The 20,704-nt window shown below is 36.5% G+C and overlaps 1 protein-coding gene across 5 annotated transcripts in view; it reads left to right on the top strand.

The window, feature by feature from the left end:
- The window catches only part of LINGO2 (leucine rich repeat and Ig domain containing 2), a 480,597-nt gene that overhangs the window by 160,993 nt on the left and 298,900 nt on the right, over positions 1 to 20,704 (top strand). For all 5 annotated transcript variants that reach the window (XM_064641969.1, XM_064641973.1, XM_064641971.1 and 2 more), the window contains one exon: positions 15,553 to 15,630. The gene's annotated coding sequence lies outside the window, so the exon portion shown is untranslated. The remainder of the gene's footprint in view (positions 1 to 15,552; positions 15,631 to 20,704) is intronic.

Here is a 20,704-nt window from a genome sequence, read left to right as displayed (position 1 = left end):
TGTCTGGACAATGGGTTATACTGGAGACATCCTGTGAGCCCACATACAAAAATAACAAAAACCTGAAACACGTGTACATACATAAAAAGAACTGAATCTCCCAGCATAACTCTTCAAAGCAACTTCATGATCAACAAGCCAGCCTCACCTCTGGGACTGGTAAGATCATGGAGCAGATCCTCCTGGAAATGATGTTGAAATATATGGAACAAAGAGAGATGATCAGACACCAGCATGGCTTCACCAAAAGCATTTTGCACCTAACTAATCTAGTGGCCTTCTATGATGAAATTACTTTATTAGCATGCAAGAGAAGAGCTACAGATGTCATCTACCTTGATTTTTGTAAGGTCTTTTAGGTAGTCCCCCCCCTCTGCCACTAAATCGCAGAGATAAGAGTTTGATCCAAGTGGGAATCAGTAATTACTGATGTCCCTCAAGGGTCAGTAGAGGGACCTATACTGTCAGCAAACAGCTGGATGAGCAATGAGCTCATGGGTTGAGCACAGAGGGTTATAGTGAATGAGGTAACATCAGACTGGCCACCTGTCAGTAGTGGGGTTCCACAGGGCTCCCTGTTTGGCCTTGTGCTCTTCAACATCTTCATAAATGACACAGGACTGGAGAGGGTACTAAGCAAATTTGGAGAGGACTCAAAACGTGGAGAAGCTGTTGACTCCCTTGAAGTCAGGGAGGCCCTGCAGAGATACCTGGAAAAATTAGAGGACTGGGCAATACCAACCATGTGAAGTTCTACAAGGGGAAGTGCCGGATTCTGCCCCTGGGATGGGGCAATCCCGGATGTTCATACAGACTGGCGAATGAGATGCTGGAAAACAGCTCTGTGGAAAGGGAGCTGGTCGATGGCAAGTTGAATCTGAGTCAGCAGTGCCCTGTGAGCCAGGAGGGACAACCATGTCCTGGGGGGGGGGCATCAGGCAAAGCATCACCAGCTGGTAGAGGGAGGGGATTGTCCTTCTCTGCTCTGACTGGGGAGGCCTCACCTGGAATATTGTGTGCAGTTTTGAGCACCACAATGTAAGACATTAATCTGTTGGAGACCGTCCAAAGGAGGGCAATGAAGATGTTGAAGGGCCTTGAGGGGAAGCCATACAAGGAGTAGCTCAGGTCCCTTGGTCTGTTCAGCCTGGAGAGGAGAAGACTAAGGGGAGACCTCATCACAGTCTACAACTTCCTCATGAGGGGAAGAGGAAGGGCAGACACTGATCTCTTCTCTGTGGTGACCAGTGACAGAACCTGAGGGAATGGCCTGAAGTTGTGTCAGGAGAGGTTTAGGCTGGACATTAGAAAAAGGTTCTTCACCTGCAGGATGATTTGGTGATGGAACAGGCTCCCCCGTGAAGTGGTCATAGTACTAAACCTGACAGATTTCAAGAAGCATTTGGATAACGCTCTCAGACACAGTGTGACTCTTGGGGGGTGGTCCTGTGTAGGGTTAAGAGTTGGACTTGGTGATCCTTGTGGGTCCCTTCTAACTCAGCATGTTCTTTGATTCTGTGATCTTCTTCAAGGACATAGAGGGATCGAGTATACCCCCCACAAGTTTACAGATGACACCAAGCTTTGTCATGGTCAACACACTGGAGGGAAGGGTTGCCATCCAGAAGGACCCTGACAAGCTTGACAAGTGACCCCGTACAAACCTCTTGATGTTCAACAAGGCCAAGTGTACAGTGGGTGCCAAGTGCCACCTGGGTCAGAGCAACCCCCAGTATCAGTACAGGCTGAGCAATTAAACACTGAGAGCAGCACTGCTGAGAAGGGTTACTGATGGCTGCAAAATTGGGCATGACTCACTAAGGCGTACTCACGGTCCAGAAAGCCAACTGTATCTTGGACTGCATCAAAAGCAGCATGGCCAGCAGATCGAGGAAGATGATTCTACTCTGATGAGACCCCATCTGGTGTACTGCATCCATGTCTGGTGTCCCCAGCACAAGAAAGATGTGAACCTGTTGGAGCAGGTCCAGTGGAAGGTCATGAAAATGATCAGAGAGATGGAGCACCTCTTCTATGAGAACAGTCTGAGAGAGCTGAGCCTGGAGAAGAGAAGGCTCTGGGAAAATCTCATTTCAGTCTTTCAGTACTTAAAGACAGTTTGTAGAAAAGATGGAGAGAGACTTTTAACTAAGGCCCATAGTGAGAAGACAAGGGAAAATGGTTTTAAACGGAAAGAGGGTAGATTTAGATTGGAAACAAGAAAGAATTTTTTTATGAGGAAGGTGAAACACTGTCATAGGCTACACAGAGAAGTTGTTGATGCCTCATTCCTGGAAGTCTTTAAAGTCAGACTGGGTGGGGCTTTGAGCAACTTGATCTAGTAAAAGATCCACCATGGCAGATGGTTTGGATTAGATGATCTTGGAAGTTGAATCCCTTCCAGTCCCCACCATTCCATGATTCTATGGTGCTTTCCTATAGAAAGAAAGATGGTAGTACAGCTACTTAATTTCCTGTCTTGCAGTAATCTTTGCTTACTTTGAAATTTTCAAATCTGGCTGCACATTAAGACCTAATTTAGATGCAGCCAACCTGGCAGTATGAATATGCTCAGTTGACTTCTCCTTTCGCTCACTCACAAGCTTCTCCCTCACTGCTCCTCATACCCATATTTTCCATTTCTCCAATGCCATGACTGCTAGGACTTTTGTCCCTAATCCTCTGCTCTTCTCACTGTGCTCTTGTCTTTTTAAGAGCCATCACACAGGTCTGCTAACCGATTTTCTTTTCCTCATACTTTTTGAAATAATATAGATATGCTACTGAAAATAAAACATGGTCTCTGAACTCACGTCACATTATTAAATAAGTTTTCTGATTTTACATTTGGCAGAAAACCTTAAAAAGTTTACCACATTTAATTTCAGAGTTTGTACCCAAATGGTCAGGGATGTTGACTTCAGTGCTAGGCACACGTAGAATAAGTTTACTTACTTCTACTTTTACATATTATTTGTTATAAATCTCTTTTTAAGTGAGATTCCTCTCTAAAAGAATAGCACAAAACAACCATGCATCAGGACTGCCTGTTGATCTTCATTTTTCTCTTTGCTCTGTAGGACGTTAACAAAGTTGCCATACTTGTTTGAGTTTCTCTCTTCTTAAAGGCAGATGGAAAAAAACAGGAAGGAAACTGGAGGCAGGGAAGGGAGTGTGTGGTCGTATGGGTGTGTGTCTGTTCTCTCTTTTGGCCTCAGTAACTTCTGAAACAAAACTGTCCCTGGAAGGTGCAAATAGCACTGACTGGAAAGGAACTGTGAATGAAAAGCTGATTACAGCAAATCTCACTGGTTTTTGTACAGAAAGTAATATCTTACATTCTTCATGCATTTTTTGAACATGAAAAGACAAGTAAATCCTCTCTACAGGTTAACTCCAGCATGTTTTGAATATATTTATTTGTTCATCGCAATAAATACTGCAGTTCTGATACAAAATCTGTTAAATAGCTAACAATCATTTTATGTGAACCCACGTTTTGTAGAGAATGATGTCAGACAATGCTCCGTTGTTTATTATAATGACAAATAAGCTTATTTGAAAAATTTTAGAAAGAAATGAAGTCTCTTAGTTCTTTTTGCAAGCATACTGAATTCGAACTGGTTTTAATTTTTTTCTTTTTTTTTTCTTCATATGAAAATGTTTTCAGAAAGTTTTCTCTTTTTTGGCATATTATAGGCTTTCAAGCATGATTGGAATTCTGCACAGCGTCATAGTTCTGATTTGCAAGTCCTCTTAGAGACACTATTCAACTGTAAATTAATTATGGAAAATAATGGGACTCTATAATTAAGATTTGGCAAAAGTCAGTAAGATTATTTTCTATTGTATTTTAAAACACTTTTTATATTAAATGAATATACTTGAAAAAGAGGGTTGTATTTTTCTGTGCCTGAATTTCTGAGTCATTCATATGCTGCTAAATAAGCTGCTGAAGTGTCTAGTAACATTGTGACTCTGGAAAATATGACCTTGACTGAAAAGGAGTCATTTTTTTCCTAAGTGTTCTGCTTCCTATCACGGTTGATACAAATCAGCAATAGAACAGCAACAGCACTTCTTGTTAGGCTTTATTAGCAATGGGAAGATACTCTTAACTGTGGAGTGTCAATCACTGAGTCTCAGCTCATTTCTGGTTCTTCTAGGCAATATGGAGAAGCCAATCACTGTTGGTAGCCTTGCTAGCAATTTAAAAATATATCACAAAGAGGGTGCCTGTGTTTTACTGAAATCATTACAAGCTGATAAATCCATGTTTATTTGTCACAGTGAAAATAATGCACAATGATATTTTGTGAAATTAATTATTATTTTGTTTTAAACACAGATGTCTGAGGCATACTGACAGTATTATTAGCTTTTCAGACATAGTGACAAAAAATACAGCAGCAGCATAAAACCACTTATTTTTACTTATGCAAATGTTAAGCAGATGGCTCAGCTTCTTCTCTGTGATGGTTATGTGCTCTCTGGTTTTGACATTGTGCAGTGATAAAGACTACAGCATACACAGCACATAGATGTACCACCCTGCATTTTCACTCTGTGCATGACAAGCAATGTGTGCGTAAATAATATTAATAAAATACTGTTCTTAGTAAAATATTTTTTTATTGGTATTTAGTCATAAAACTTAAATGCATTGTTAAAAGTCTCACGTACTCATTTTTTTTTACAGGAGACTAGACAAACAAAACCGATGTTTTTAGAAAAGTACAAAGCCTACTAATTTATTTGCATTAAAAAATGCCAGTTAGCAGTTCTTTACCTAAAATTTTGTTTGTGATTCAAGTTCATCATGAATACTAAATGTGGTCAGTCTTCTGAATGGTCTTTGCATGGATTCAAATGTTGTCCTTAAGTCATCATCATCATGGCTGGGCTTCGCGAACAAAGATTTGGGAAAGGCTCTATCCACGTTTGTTACAGGCACGCTGGTGACTAAAAAGGCCAATACGAGATAGACATGTCTGATTGCAAAAGGCACAGCAGAAAGACTCCTTAGATGGTATCTTCTGCAAGACACGGTTCTTTCTGCGTTACCTTTTCTCCTCAAGAGTGATCCTGCGTGTGTTCGCAAAGGCATCAGCAGCGTTAGAGATGGGGTGTCTCCAGATCTCCCGATTGGAGGCCAGAGTAGACCAGTTATGATGATCAATATGGCCAAGGCTGAGATGTTGTTTCAGGGAGTCCTTGTATCTTCTCTTTGGGACTCCTCTCTTGTGGCAGCCGGTGGCAAGTTCACCATAAAGCAGGATCTTAGGGAGGTGGTGGTCCTTCATCCTGAAGACGTGCCCTGCCCAGTGCAGCTGTGTTCTCAGCAACATGGCCTCAATACTTGTGACTGCTGCTTGCTCTAGAACAGATGTATTGGTCACATAATCTGACCAGTGGATGTTTAGGATTGTTGTCCCTGAGTATTCAGATATGAAAAATGTGGAGAATACTAGCCTGTTCCTCCCAAAATGTTCCAAGTATGTAAAAACTCCTAGGACTCTTTGCAGGGAAAGGCCTCAAAATTTAGTTTTCAATGTTTCTTGAAATAGCTGTAACAGGTTATTTCTTCCAGGGTTACTTCTGCATATTTTACTACAACAGTTGAAATCAATAAAAATATTTTTAAAGGTAATCATTACTTTTCTGTGTCCTGACTGCAACCACCAAACTCTTCCTTAGGCGATATTTCTTTCTCCCCTCCAGTGGCCACAATATCTAGATGCTCTTAAAATGAAAATCTTGTTTGCACACCAGTTCCTGCTTCCAGTTGTTATTTTTCTAAGGTATGAACCCTGTTAAATATCACCTGGTTCATCTACTTTTATGGGAAAGAGATCAAATGGCCAAGTTTAAATGGAATATTAACTTGGAATACCATCTCTATATCTTATATTAAAATGCTTTATTCTGTACCTAGTGTTGCAAACACTTATTTTAGACTGCTGATTTCATTCAAAAAAAAAATGAAATCTACTAATGCTTTAAATCATTGGAAGCAAATATTCACATGATTTGAAGTAAGTTTAGCAAAGTCAAATGACGTGAAGAAATTGATATGTGCAGATCAAGGAAATCATATCACTTAGGGAGTTATAATTCTTAATTTTATTAAACCTAATATTATTAACTTTTTTTTCTGCTTGAAAATTTCAATTGTGATTACCAAATCTTTTTCTAATAAATATCATTGCACCTAACATATCCTTTTTTAAAGTCAGTCTTTAGAGTTATATACTGTAAAATATGCACTTCTGTTGTGAACATTTGGAAATGGTAATCCTTTTTCAAAGATATGGTTGTGGATTTTTTAATAGAGAATAATTTTTGTCAAATCAGAGTAATTCTTTCTTGAAAAAATTAAAATATGTCAATCCATTATTATTCTGAGCTTTCCATGCTAAAATTTAAATTAAATACTTATTAACTCATTTTAATTGGAATACAAATGCTTTAATTCACTGAATTAAAATGAACATTTCTTTTTACATAACCCAACTGTTAGTTTGTATTTCCCACTGTGAGGGCAATCCAGTTCTTATTTGGTTGTGTTCCAGAAGTGAATAGATTACTTTTTGGATTACACTTGCCTTTAGATATATTTGTTTCATTATAGGAGTTAAATGGCTCTTAGTACCTAATGGAGGACAGTCAAATGTCTTGCCCACTGAAAAGAACAGGAAACAAGACCAATACAGGACTAAGAACATAGTACAGTTTTTAAAGAAAAAAGATTTCATTTTAATTTAGCACTGGCAGATGATGTTGATGACCTGAAAGGAAACATAATTTTTTGGTAAAAGTTTCATCTTTTTGTACGAAAATGAGTAATCACACTTCCTAATAGATTTTTTGGCACTGTTTTTTTCTTTTTTTTTTTAAATTTATTTTAGAGACACCATTTGCAGTTAAAAAATAAATTCTTCAGTTCTATTGTAAGCTGCCATAGAGTTCATTCTGTTTCTCTTAGTTGCTGATAAATTTGGATAAGACTGTCATCTGCTTACTAACATTTTTTTAATAGCTCATGCCTATCCACTGCGTTTTTCTTTTCTCCCGTAATTCCGGGAGAAAGCAGAGACTGTAGCTATGGAGTCACAGCCCATCAAGCTTCATATTGCAAGAACCAGCTTAAAAATTATAGTGGGTGTCAGTCTCTATGGTGTCACAGGGTCTATAACATGCAAAACTTTTTCTGTACCAGTTGGTGTCATTAAAAGTCTACAAATCTGTCTCAGATTATAATCTCAATTTCATAGCCTTCTTTCTAAAGTCAGGGAATGTGATTGTGGACTTGGTGTAGTGATCCTGTTTCCACTAGGCTTGAAAATTATAGTATTTTTCAGACCTGTTCTGGGAATCTATTTAATCTGTAAATTCAAAGGGACTTTTAGCAATTATAAAAAAGACTATAATTGCTGAGAACTTGCTGAAAATACTGGAAGAAAAGTTCACAAGTAGATAATCCCTAGTAGAAATTATGTTAGTATTTAAAAAAAACCGAGAGTGTCTTAGACTAGCATAGAATAGAAACTCCAGCATTTCATTTTAGTATCTGAGTCCAGCAGAATTAAACTCATGTTCATGCTGTGTTATCCTAAAGGTAATGAACATAAATGGAAACCACAAGGAACCCACACTGTGCACTGCAGAGATGATCAAAACTGTGCCAGTTTTGAGCCTGTGCCAGTCTCTTGCAGGAATGTGAGGAGTGTACACATCATAAACACCAGGGAATTTGCAGGAACTGTATTATTGAAAACACAGAGATCTCATATGAATGGAATCTCTGCATATCCCAAACAGAAAGTATACTCCCTAAGACAACACCTGGAACACTGGTAAGTGGTAGAGATTCCAGTGGAATTAGCTCGAACCCAGTGTACCTGCAGTAACAAATCAGTCAAGTGGTTAAATGACTCTGCCTAAAGCCTTTCCATCCATGTCAGGATTCCCATGTCTTCTTTATCTGACAAGACTGTGAAAAATATCTGCATCCAAAGTGACTGCTGCTGGTTTTTGAGTAGAGGACAAATGTAGCTATCTTGTTTCCCAAACAGAGTTCACTCCTAAAACAATATTTGCTACTGATTTTGCCCTATGTTGCAGACAATAAGCACATCCCTGGTGTAAATGTACATGAAAGCTTTTAGTCTACATGATTCTTGACATTTCAGATTATTGGCTGCAATAAAATATCTTTCTGTGGGAAAAAAATATTAAAAGCTAGAATTTGTGAAAGTTTTTCTATATGATCTTTTTTAGGTCCAAAATGTCATAATACATATTAGAAACCTTATGAAAAACCTTTAGTTTGTCAAGAAGGGAGATGTGCATATATGTAGAAGTCATGGAGAAAGATTTTATGATCTGCTTTGGAAGTATTTATAGTCAGAACTTTTAACCTGTGTGAAGATAAGAAGAGGGTTTGTAAAAGCCACTCAGGGAAATGAGTTCAATTTTTTTGGGGCAGTTACAGTGAATTCTTTGAAATAATGTGCTTTAAATAGCCTCAATATATTTTCTGAATGTCTGAAATGATGAACAATAATTGGAAAAATAAATCACTACTCCAGATATTATCAGTGGTGTGGGGTCAATTTTCTTTATTTCCTTGGAGTATTTGTCAGCTGAATCAAAGCATTTTATATTTCATCAAAAATATCAGCTCAGCATCTTAGTAGTATCTCAGATACCATTTAGGTGGAATACATTTCTAATTCCTAGTATGTTGGCTCAAACTATACACACTGTACTCACAAACACAGGCTACTTTAAGTGTATATTTTATCTTTCTGTTTTGGATGCCCAGATGGTATTCTGTTTGCTTTGGGGTAAATTCATGAAATGAAGCATCTGGAGTTTAGAGTGTTTTGATTTGCTTCGCTAGCTTCACCAAGCTCTGACTATATTACAGAATATTTGCTGCTAGAGCTCTTACCCTCAAAGTAATGTTGCCAAAGGGTAAGGAAATCATAAATGTGTTGGTACTCCTTTCCAGATTACAATTCTGCTAAGATTACTGCGAACCTTAAGTGCAAGAGCGCAGTTTACCAACCTGAAGATGAATGCCATATGTTTTATAAACAGTCCTCTAAAATGAAGCAAGTCTGCACTTCAATCACCCATCAAGTTACAACTGCAAGGTCAAACAACACTTTGCTTAGTGTAAGAACATTCATAAAAAATTGATTTAGTTATAGTGAGAGTTCCACGTTCTCTTTTATATTGCAAAAAGATATGAATTACATTACAGGTAAATTACAGCTGTAAAATGTAGTAACTCTTATGTATCCATGCTGGAGATTTATTTTATAGGTGTATCTTTTTAAATTCAGGCTCCTGTTTCTGTATATGACTATGAAAAGGGATAAATCCTGGGTATGGAAGAGAAAGAGGAAATCTCAGAGGCAACTCGATTTTGTTTCAGAGTAAGCCAGAGAAGCAGTAAACTAAGTAATTCCTTCATTAGTTCCTCCTCCTTTGGTAATCCCCACGAATTTTAGCAGCACTTGTCAGGCCATACCACTGGCACTGAAACTACTCTGTATATCCATGGCTAAAGTAAATAGCATATTTCTTATCTTTTCCAGGCATAGAAATGATGCAATGCCACTTTGAGTAACAAAAGGTTAAACATGCTTACCCACCAAAGCTAACACCATACCTTAACTCTAGGATTTGTTGTCTCATGTTGATTGTTGTAACTATGTACTAGATCTGTTTTAGGTGGTGTTGAAATCAAACTTTTCTTTTTCCTATTTTTTTTTTTTTGGTCATGAACTTATCCTTACATTCTTGCAGTAAGTTAACCTTGGTTTTGAATGGCCAAAACCAAAATACTCATTTTTCCACAAGAAATTAGCATTATGTCTTGGAAAGCAATGTTGCTATTGTAAATAATAGAGGCAAAAAAAGAGGGATGGAAGGCACCTGAAAAACAGAGATTATGCCCACCTGTAGAAAATACAAGAGTACTATCAGACTTATTCTCAAACAAGTTCATGTTTTTCATCTGTTCTTGTAATTTCTCATCTCTTCCTGTCCCAGCATGTACCTGATTGAACTGGGAAACATTCCTGTAAAAAAGGGCTTATTTGTTCACTTTGTCACAACAAATCATTTTTGCTGAACTGGCAAGGAAAGATTATAAAATGGGATGTTGCAGCAGTCTATTATTACATCCTGTAATTTCATTAATTCCTTTTTTTTCTGTTAAAGACTGATTTCTTTGAACTAACTATCATGCAACAAAATAAAGCAGTCTGTTAAACTTCATGCAATTGACACCTACAGTTAACAATGATAGTTGAGTGTTAAATGGTGCAAGTGGGTACTGAGCATTCTAGATGTTTGGGTTGTGTTTTTTCCATTCAGTGTGACATGTTTGAGCTGTGTCTCTAGCTCTGACAATTTTGAATTGTTATCTAATGTAGCTTTATCAAGTCTTGGTTCATAAAAGACTGTGTGTCTTCCCACTATCCATCATAAAATGAGATGATTTCTGATAAGAGATTGATGTAATAATTTCAGCTACTGTAACCACTTATTCCTAAATGTCTCCAAAATTTTGAACAAAATTAAGAGTGGTTCTGAGAACAGTGGTCACCGTGGAGTATTCCACAACTGTAAGAGGGCACATGTGTTGTGCTTTGGTGTTACAGATTATTGGAAGTAAATTGATAATTTCATTGTAAGAAATATTCAGAATATTTGTCTGTCCTTAGGAAATTCTTTATAGCTGATGTGTAACACACCAAACAGTGTTTCATCCACCATGCAAGGAGGTGGGATGGGATGGCTGAGAGATTTCGGTAGGAGGCAAATGCCTATATTAGTTACCTTTACGTTTGGAATATCACAGATAAAAACCTAGAGATGATACATGTGTGTGTATATATATATAGTCAAGACATAACAAAATTGCCTTCTGGTTTTCCAGATATCTGTAACAAGATTTTGTTAGAGGGCTGTAAACCTGGGAGCTCTTGAGAGGTATCAAGAGGAATCAAACTAACAATTGTGTAGTCTTTATGGAGGAATGCTCTCAGTTGCAGAGAACAAGCACTGAAAGGAGAGAGTCAGGTGATTATCTGATTAGCTTTAATCAAGTCACACTTTGACATTTATCCTGAAGTGAAGGGTTTTTGCTTTCATATCTTTATAATTTTACTTTTGCATCTTATTTTTGACATTTTGATAGTGACCAATTATTGTGATTTCCATCGGAAAAATTAGTAAATTTCTAAAGTCATAAAACAAATGTTTGGGAGTACTGATTTTAAAAAGACCATAAGCTAATTCACATGACTTTCATCTGTAATGGTTCTTAAACATTTAACTTAGTCAGAATTCATTCTGATTGAAGGTTCTGTGATTATGAAAAATGAAGAGAATGACAGAATTTAATTATTTTTTTGCAGAATGCCTCCATATTTTGACTTTGAACAAAAGCATCAATAAATTTGTATGAGCTCTGTGTAAAGGAAAAGAGATAATATATCATTTGGCTTAAAAAGTCTGCAATTGTTTAGTTTTCAAAAATCTCATGCATAATCATTCAAATAGAAAATGGAGTAATGGATGATTATATAACTCTAGTATATTTAAACAGGGAAATTTTACCATCTTTTTTCCATTTGTCTCATGATTTTAAACCTGAAAACATTGCCTTTGTTCACTTCTGATCACTTGTGATAACAGAAATAAAGTGAAGAGAGATGTACATTTTAGATCAGATGATAAAATATAAACCCAAGACTATATCCAGTTTCTACTGGTTAAATATTGGAAATTATTGAAAAGATCATGGGAGATAAGTTTTACAAGTCTTCAAGAGTATATAACCCAATGCCCTCCCCCAGTACTGCCTCTGGCTATATATGTGTGAATTATCACAGATGCTTACCCATGTTTCATGATGACAGAAACACTGGATGTGCCATAGCTGCCATAGCTGTTATATTTCAGTGCTAAAATATCCCTAGGATTTTTCCATAGGAAGTTTAACCTCTTCTGCAATTTAAACTCAGTACATTCAGTTGTGTCAATTTTAACATCTGATTTTTCTATTTCCAGTATTTTCTTGCATAGTTTTCTGGAAAGCTAAAATGTAATTACATATCTAGAGAGTATAGTATGTCCTTTAACTCTACATAGGAAGCAGTGGATATTTCAGTAAAATGTCTACCCTCACAAAGCTACACTTCCACTGTCTTGATCTGAAACTCCTCTTAGCTGGGGAGAGTGGAATGAAGTCATAAGAAGATAGAGGTGCCTATGGGTTACAGTTAGTCTGGCACAACTTATCAGCTGTACTAAAAGCAGCAAAGTTTTGGAAAGTTTTATTACCTATTCCTAAGTGTGACTCTCAAAGGTCTTGTTTGAAGACCTCAGTGTGCAGGAGACATTTTTGAATTAATTTCTTCAATACCAAGTTCTTTTTTTTCAGGGAGAGTGTGATATTTGTGTCCAACTTGGTTTAGTTTTTTATTAGCTAGCTCATATAAGTTTTTAAAAAACTGGCTCTAAGCTGGCTGAACATGAGCCAGCAGTGTGGCTGGGTGGAAGAAGGCAAACAGCATCCTGACCTGTATCAGAAAGTGTGGCCAGCAGGACCAGAGCAGGGGTCATCCCCCTGCACTCATCACTGGTGAGGCCCCACCTCAACATCTGTGTTCAGTTCTGGGCCCCTCACTAAAAGAAAAACATTGAGATGCTGGAGCGTGTCCAGAGAAAGGCAAGGAAGCTGATGAAGAGTGGCTAAGGCAGCTGGGTTTGTTAAGCCTGGAGAAAAGGAGACTCAAGACAGGATGACAGGATATGGCCTCAAGGTGCAGCGGGGCAGGTTTAGATTAGGTATTAGGAAGTTAATTTCTTCATGGAAAGGATGATCAAGCAGTAGAATAAGTTGCCCAAGGAAGTGATGGAGTCACCTGAAAGTGTTCAGAACGTGTGTGGATTTGATATTTGAGTATATGGTTTAGTGGTAAACGTGGTGGTGCTAGATTGATGGTTGGATTTGATGATCTTAGAGGGTCTTTTCCCCCTTCTTAACAGGAGAGGGAGAAAATTAGATAGGAAAGTTTATGGGTCAAGCTAAGGTCCAGGAGATCACTTACCGCGTATTGTCATGAGCAAAACAAATTCAATTTACAGAAACCTAATTTAATTTATTGTCAATTAATAATAGAGTAGATTGATAAGAAACAAAAACAAAATAGAAAACACCTTCCTCTCATCCTGTGCCGCACTCCTCCACCTTTCCAGTCTTAAAATCACCTCTGTGATGCCCAATTTATCTACATTCAGTGTTACGTCTAAAAGTTGCTGTGTGTTTTGACATTTCTTGTGATTTCATCATAAAGATAAATAAACTGTCTAGGAATGATTTTTTTCTGTCAATAGAACATTTCTTTTGTCATTCTTATGCAATGGGTTGTGCAATATCCTAGTGGTTCTTTCTTTCTGCTTTCTTGTATCATCAGTTATTTTCATTTCTTCAAAAAATAATTAATAGAAGATAGCATTTGAATTTCAAAATATTTCATCTGTCTCTGGTAGATGCAAAAATAAAAGCAGTACAATCAGATTTACACATGAATATGAGTTTTCATCAAGAAGAAAATGTTTAAGTTTTTCCATGTCTGGTGTCTGGAGTATTCTTATTTCAGGAAAATAATGGAAATCTAAAGTTTTTATTCCATGACAATTGTTAAAAAAATTCCAAGGCAAATTTTCCACCTGCACATCTTAATCTTCTCACTTACACAGTGGGGTGAGGGTGGAGGGTACTGGGGTATTATTTGGTGGGGTTTTTTTGTGATACAAACATAACAGGTCCTACAGAACAACAGAAAACCAAGAAAATTGCATAAAGAAGGCCCAGAAGCCCGAGAGCTGAATTTGTAGAAAATTTTACTAATCTATCCCCTCTCTCAAACTAATTATTTCAAGGGTAGAATATTTTCAGGTACATCCCATTGTTATCTGCATTACAAAAAAAAAAAATAAAAACCAACAAAAAAACCCCCAATAAAGCCCAACAAAAAAACCCCAAAAGAATTGCATATGAAAGTGAGGAGTTGGTTTTGTTTCTTTTTCTTTTTTTTTTTTTTTTTTCCCCACAAAAGAAGCTGATTGAAAATGACCTGCTAGGGAGATAATAGAGAACTGTTGCAAATCTCATGCCAAAATTACTTCTTTGGCAAATGGGCAACCCAACTTCTTCTCTAGGGAAGCAACTGTGTTTAGTGGAGATGGTACTCTCTGGAATACTGGCAGCTCATTGCTGCCTTCCAAGGCTCCTTCAGCAAACTGCATAAATTCCTTATGTTGCAGTTTTATTTTGCAGTTCAGCTATTGGTCCATCTACCTTGTCCATGACAAACATGTACAGTATAATATCATATAAATAATATATACATATAAAATATAAAATGATTGAATTAACTCACATGTTTGTAAACCACATAGCAAGTTAGTTGATTGAGAATTGGATAAAACATTATATTTCTTCATGAATTTTGTATTTATTTGCAACGTCTGATCTTTCTGATAATTGCAGTGTTATTATTATATGTTATTATTATTTATATTATATTCTATGAATATTTTAACTCATATTTTTTCGTTCTTTTTTATTTGGTGGGTTTTTTTCACAGAATAATCTCTGTCAGATCAAAATGTCATTTTTGTAGACATGCAAGGTTGTCTTTTTCAGCCATTGTGGAAGATCTTAGAAAAGTCATTTCTATGTAGCAAGATGAATAATCTTCTTCTTTTGGTTTGTTTTTCTGAAAAGTGTATGGAGGACATGTTGATCAGAAGACTCCATAGTATTTTTTTCAGATTAATTTTGAAATAGTACAGTCATTACTAATCTTTGACATCAGTGCAGTTCTGGGTTATCATATAATCTGTGGTCCTTTCAGGCATATTCTGGTCCTGAAACACACACAATTCAGAACTTTTGTTAACTCCTCAACCGTCACTGTCTAAGACAGCTGTTTTTTCAGGTGTCCTGTTAAAATAAATGTAAAGTTCATATTTTAATTCAATATGGAAACACAATACCATTCTAAAAATCTCCTTTCTTACTGCAGAGTTGGAGACACTGACAGAGAAAGCTGTGGAGGTACTGAATTCCAGCACCAGCAGAGACAAGTAGTTAATCCTACTACTGAAGAGAATTTTTTTCTTTGTCTCTACTCTGGGTTTAGTGCTTTGTCAGTTTCACCTTCAGATCCTTTAGTAAATGTCTGTCTAATCTACTGTAGGCAACACGGTTACCTGCTCCCCTTGAGTGCCAGTGAGTGCACACTATTTTTTGATGTTATTAGGAGGTTTCAGTAGCCTCTAACCCTATTCATCTCAGCAGACACACTTATGGCTCTGACAATCTTTTCCATTCCTTTTTGGATAAGAGCTAAATATCATTCTAGAACATCTCAATGCATTTCACTGAAAACATCACTGTTTCAAAAAGCTCAGTACAACTGACAAGACTAAATATGTTTTCCTCTTTTTGCTTTCTAGTAAGTGAGCAGTGGAGCTGGAAAACTTGGCAGAACTCTTTGTCTTTCCTGCTTTTATCTGTGGAAACTGGTTTGCAAGGTAAATGTTCCATTTTAATTGACTATAATTGTATAGTATTATAGTTTCAGGTGTCTAAAATGACCTCATGATACCTCTAGGTTTTAAAGAAAATACCCATGCTAAAGCTTTCATCTACACTTTCAACAGTGAATTGTATTAAAATACTCTTACAACTTAAAATAAATGCAATTTATTTAATATATTTAATATATTAATATATTAATTTATTTAATATTTAATATATTTAATATATTTAATATATTTAATGAATCCTTTGGATCCATTAATAAATACACCTCCCTCTCAAGAAGAAAGTAAATGTGTGCCAAGATCTGGGTTATTTGTGAGTTTCTGGGCTATTGCTACAAAATTGCCATCAATCTGAGTGAAAGAACAATTAAGATGAACGTGAATGCATTTATTAGGTCAAGATGTAGTCTCTGTATTCTGTGATGTTGTGTTTATTGATGATTTTATTAGAAGGAAGACTGAAGGTGATTCTTGAGACCCTTGGCTATATTTACAGTCTTGCTGTACAGTTTTTAAAATGAGAGATTCTTAGTTTTTGCTCTTAAACATAGGTTTTAATAATGATATTGGAAAGGTAATCATGTTACATATTTGGACAATTTAGTTTTCTAGAGTTTAAAAATACATCAGGGAAACTGGCTTGTTTTGAGAATTAATCACATTACCACAGAAGGCTGCTGGTTATATCAAGAGAATTATGTCCCTTAATACCCTCCTCAGCTTTGGCTAAGGGTCTAGGCTCAATATTACTCTTTCCTTTGACCCTTTCCTTGTCCCATCCCTTAATTTTATCTTTGAAGTTGCCTTAGTTGTCTGGAGGAAAGAATATTCGTCTCTAGTCATTCTGCCATTGAAAATGGCTTTTTTAGTCACGGTGAAAAAAAGAGTTTTCAAAAACTCTCCTCTTATATGTCGTAAAGAATTGAACCACAAGCTATGCAAAAGCTGCTCCAAATGCGTGCTTTTAAATGGAGTGCTGAGCAGAAGAATTACCCCCTCTTGACAGAAGTGCCACTATTAGCTGTATGTTCAAAGTGGAAAATTGGCCCCTTTGAAATATAAAATCGGCATCCTTCCTGGCACCTGAAATGGGGGAGTGAATGTTCTACTCTTCAGCATTTGTTTAATGAGCTGAACTCCAAGGCTGTGCATTTTAATATATTGTATTTCTTAAGCAGAGTGAGGAGAAAAAAAATGAATCAGTTTTTGCTGTGAGTGAAACCATGCTATGAGTGGTGATTAAAAAAAAAAAAAAAGTAGCAGCATTTCTTTCAGGGCTCCTTCCGAGGATGGAAGCCATTTGTAAATACAGAAAAAGGATGGCTGGTGTTAGGAACTGCCTTTAAGGTGAGGGGCTAATAGATCCTTGGGGCAGATTAGAGTGAAACAACACTGAAAGATCAGTGTTTATAGGAGAATATATATATATATGTCCTGATATATATATATATATATATATGTCCTGATATATATATATAATGTCCTGATACCTCCCCAGGGGGGAGGTATTACAACTGAGTGTAAAGAAGGACATTCCCATAATAAAAAGCACTATCCTGCCTCCACAGCGTCTACTTCTTGTCAGCCTTCTCTCTTATCTGTCTCAAAACCCAGCTTGTAACCTCCTGTGGTGGGTGCTCACTCCTTCTCTCTTATGTGGATCAGAGGTTTAGTCACCACACACCCAAATGCTCCTCCTTCCCTCTGGCTGAGGGATGCAAACCTGGCCCCAGCAAAGCACCCTGCTGCCTCTGCAAATGGCCCATTGTTTGAGTTGTTAATCAGTCTCTCACAGCTGGTCAGTCTTGCCACCTCTCTTTTATCTACTAGAAATGGCAGAATACTTCCAGTTGTGAGGAAGAGCCCAATCACAATGATTTTCCATGCAGATGCTTAGGCATTGAACAATCAGACTTGCCAGAAGAGTGTGGGAGGTGGTGTATTTCAAAGTGGTGCTGGTGCAACTCCCCAGGATTCATGTTGTGTTACATGGGTCTCTTCTATTTGAGTTTGCAAATCCAACAGAAGTGGGGAATCAGAAGTCTGATGGCTAAAGCCACAATTTTACAAGAACTTAATCACAATTTTCATGATTATGTTGCATTGTGTTTAATGAAAAGTTAGGCATGTACTTAAACACTTGCAGAATTGGAATATATTTGGCTCAATGGCAGCTAAAGAAGTGAGATTGAAAATGATGGGTAAAATTTCCAAAGCATCTATGTGTGACATAGCAGCAGACATGAGCTGGTTTTTCTGTGTCATGTGAAATAATTTGGTACCTTAAGCAAGATAGAAATGACAAAAAATTAATGTAATGTTTTAAAATACCGTTGACAAAGAATATTTTATTTTATTTCAAAATAATCTTATGATGATTTTTTATCCACAATAACCACCTCTGAACTAGTGGACTTCCTTTGGCTGTATGTGTAATTAAATCTGAAGATGCTAGTGATTCTAATGAGTTATGTGCAATTTTTGACATTGACATTTCAATAGCAAAACACCATTATTGAGTTTGGAGTTAGCAATAGGTTACTGCCAGTGAGAATAGATTAATCTGTCTTTATGACGATGATGTTGTATGGGGTAATGAGATGTTTTTAATCAGCCAAAAGGGTAGGTTTAGAGTTGTAATTTGAACATTCTATTTTTAAAAACTTTGGAGAATTATTGTGAAGTAAATTGTCTTTTATTCTGTCTTTTGTTTTCCTCCTTCTGAAAAGATCCATTACTGCCTATTTAACTTGTTTTCCTAGTGTTAACCAACACTGCTGTAAGAACTGATTTTTACCCTCAGTTTCAGCCTGCCAGGGTGCCAGGTAATTTTTGTATTACCAGATATAGCCAAACATTGTATGAGTGCAATGCTTGTCTAGAAATAATTAACTATTATCCTAAAGTGTTCTATATTCACTTATATTTCTGATGCTTAAGGATCTCTATTACTTGAGTAACTTCCCTGAATGTGATATATTGAATTTGTATATTGAGGAAAAAATACATCTCTTTAACAGTCCTAGAGGAGAAAACAAAAATAAAATTTCTAGATGATTGTAATTTTTTTCTGCTCTTTATTCTATGAATCTAGATTTTTAAAAGTACTTATCCAGGGGTGTGGTAGTCTAAGTAGTTAAGGTTTCTCATATCTCTGAGCATACCAGGTCTGCTTGCCTAAAAATAAGTCAAGGCTATCACAACTACTATGCTTTTGAGACAAGAAGCTACCGTTCTCCATTCTGAAATGGAAAATTTGAATAGTTATGTTGAAATTACTATAAGTACATACAATATGATATGTAAATAAAAAGAGTAAATCCCCTCAGGTTTAAAGCATTTAAATTTTAATCCACATGGTTTAATAATCTCTGACAATTCAATCTAGCACCTTCAAAAGTAACAGGTGACTTCAATCAGATCATACAGCCTTAAGGGATCTGATTTTCACTAAATTCTGACCATTCCTTTTATGAAATTCAGGCTTTTTCTAAATTCAAAATGCATACCCATAAAGTCACTTAGAGAGATCTTTGCTTACACTGGATCTGCAAGACTTGCTGATTCTTGAAACTGCCAGAATAAATTAAAAGAATCCATTTCATCCTTTCGGGGTGTTATCTTGAGCCGTTATGTATGCAGTCCTCTGCATATATTTCTCTGAGTTGTAATTGGAGTTATATTCTAATTGCAATAGGACTTTAAGTAAGTGTTAGGATTTATTTGGGAGTCCTTAAGTTTGCTGAATATGAGTGTTGATTTTCCAGATGAAATTCAGAAATAAGTTCTGGAGTATGGACTTGACGGATATACACTCCAATAGAATCAAAAAATGTTTAAAACTGATGTACAGCAAATAAGACCTTTCTCTGGAGAGATGTGCAGTTCATTCAGTGAAGACACTCCAGTTTCTTCCCTGATCTCTCCAAACATTAGGTCGTGTCTACATTTACAGGGGCCTAGAATTGTTGTTTGGAAAATAGAAACTTAATCTCAGTGTTCTTTGTTTTAGAAAAGTAGGAATGTCAAGCAGAGCTGAACACAAATCTTAGAGAAACAGTCTGCTGGAAAAAGGAAAGCTACAATCCAGAAATAAAATGACGTTTTCTTTATGGGTGGAAATGTTGCAAGACTTTGTCATACAACTACTCTGAAACCACTTCCTATGTTTTGCAGAAGATAAAGAAGCCATAAGAAAAGCTAGATCTGTTGTTTCCTTTCACTATCAATGCTTCCATTTTCTGTCTTAAGCAATACACCATTTTAAATTGTATATCTTCCTTGAAACAATGAATTCAGTCCTTCTTGACTTTCCTTCATGCCTCACTCACAGTTCTCCTGTGCAGCTTTAAATCTTTCCAGTTTGCATTTTCATCATTGCAGCCCAATCTTTGGTATGGAATTTTAAAATGAGAGCTCATCATAGTAAAGTACTGTGCTGCATTTCATTAATCAGAAAGTATATGAGCAGGAAAAAAAGCAATAACTTTGTATACTATTACTGTCAATACAAGGGTGACAAGCTACCACAATAATAAGAGGTAAAAGGACACTTTAGCAAGATAATATATGTAACTGTTTAAAACTGAACTGAGTGGGTTGGTTTATCTTGGTGTTGAAAGAAGAATTTTCATGCCTAAAACTGGTTTTCTGTTTCTGACTGGCAAATACCAAACCAAACCAGATCAAATTATAAATGATGATCTTTAAGGTACCTTCCACCCCAGGCTGTTCTGTGATTCTATGATAAAAAATATGTTATATAACAGCAGCCTGCTGATATACAGATTTTTAATAACTATATAGCTGATCATATTTTTACACTTTGAATTCTTCTACATTTATTTTTAATGTAGCTGTGATTTCTGATGTACCAGTAGAAATTGTATAGAAGATTTCAACATTGTCTCTTTCTTGAAAAACAAGTTTCAGAGCTTTATTTCATCCTTGTTTACTGCATCAGTATGAAATAAATCATCCCTAGACTAGAAGATCATTCCCAGACTCACTGTATATATAAGTCTAATCGTGAAGGCCACTGCCTTCTGCCTCATTTTATTCA

Source organism: Pseudopipra pipra, chromosome Z, assembly GCF_036250125.1.
Source record: "Pseudopipra pipra isolate bDixPip1 chromosome Z, bDixPip1.hap1, whole genome shotgun sequence".
NCBI classification, from domain to species: Eukaryota; Metazoa; Chordata; class Aves; order Passeriformes; family Pipridae; genus Pseudopipra; species Pseudopipra pipra.
This window is presented reverse-complemented; position numbering and strand designations above follow the sequence as displayed.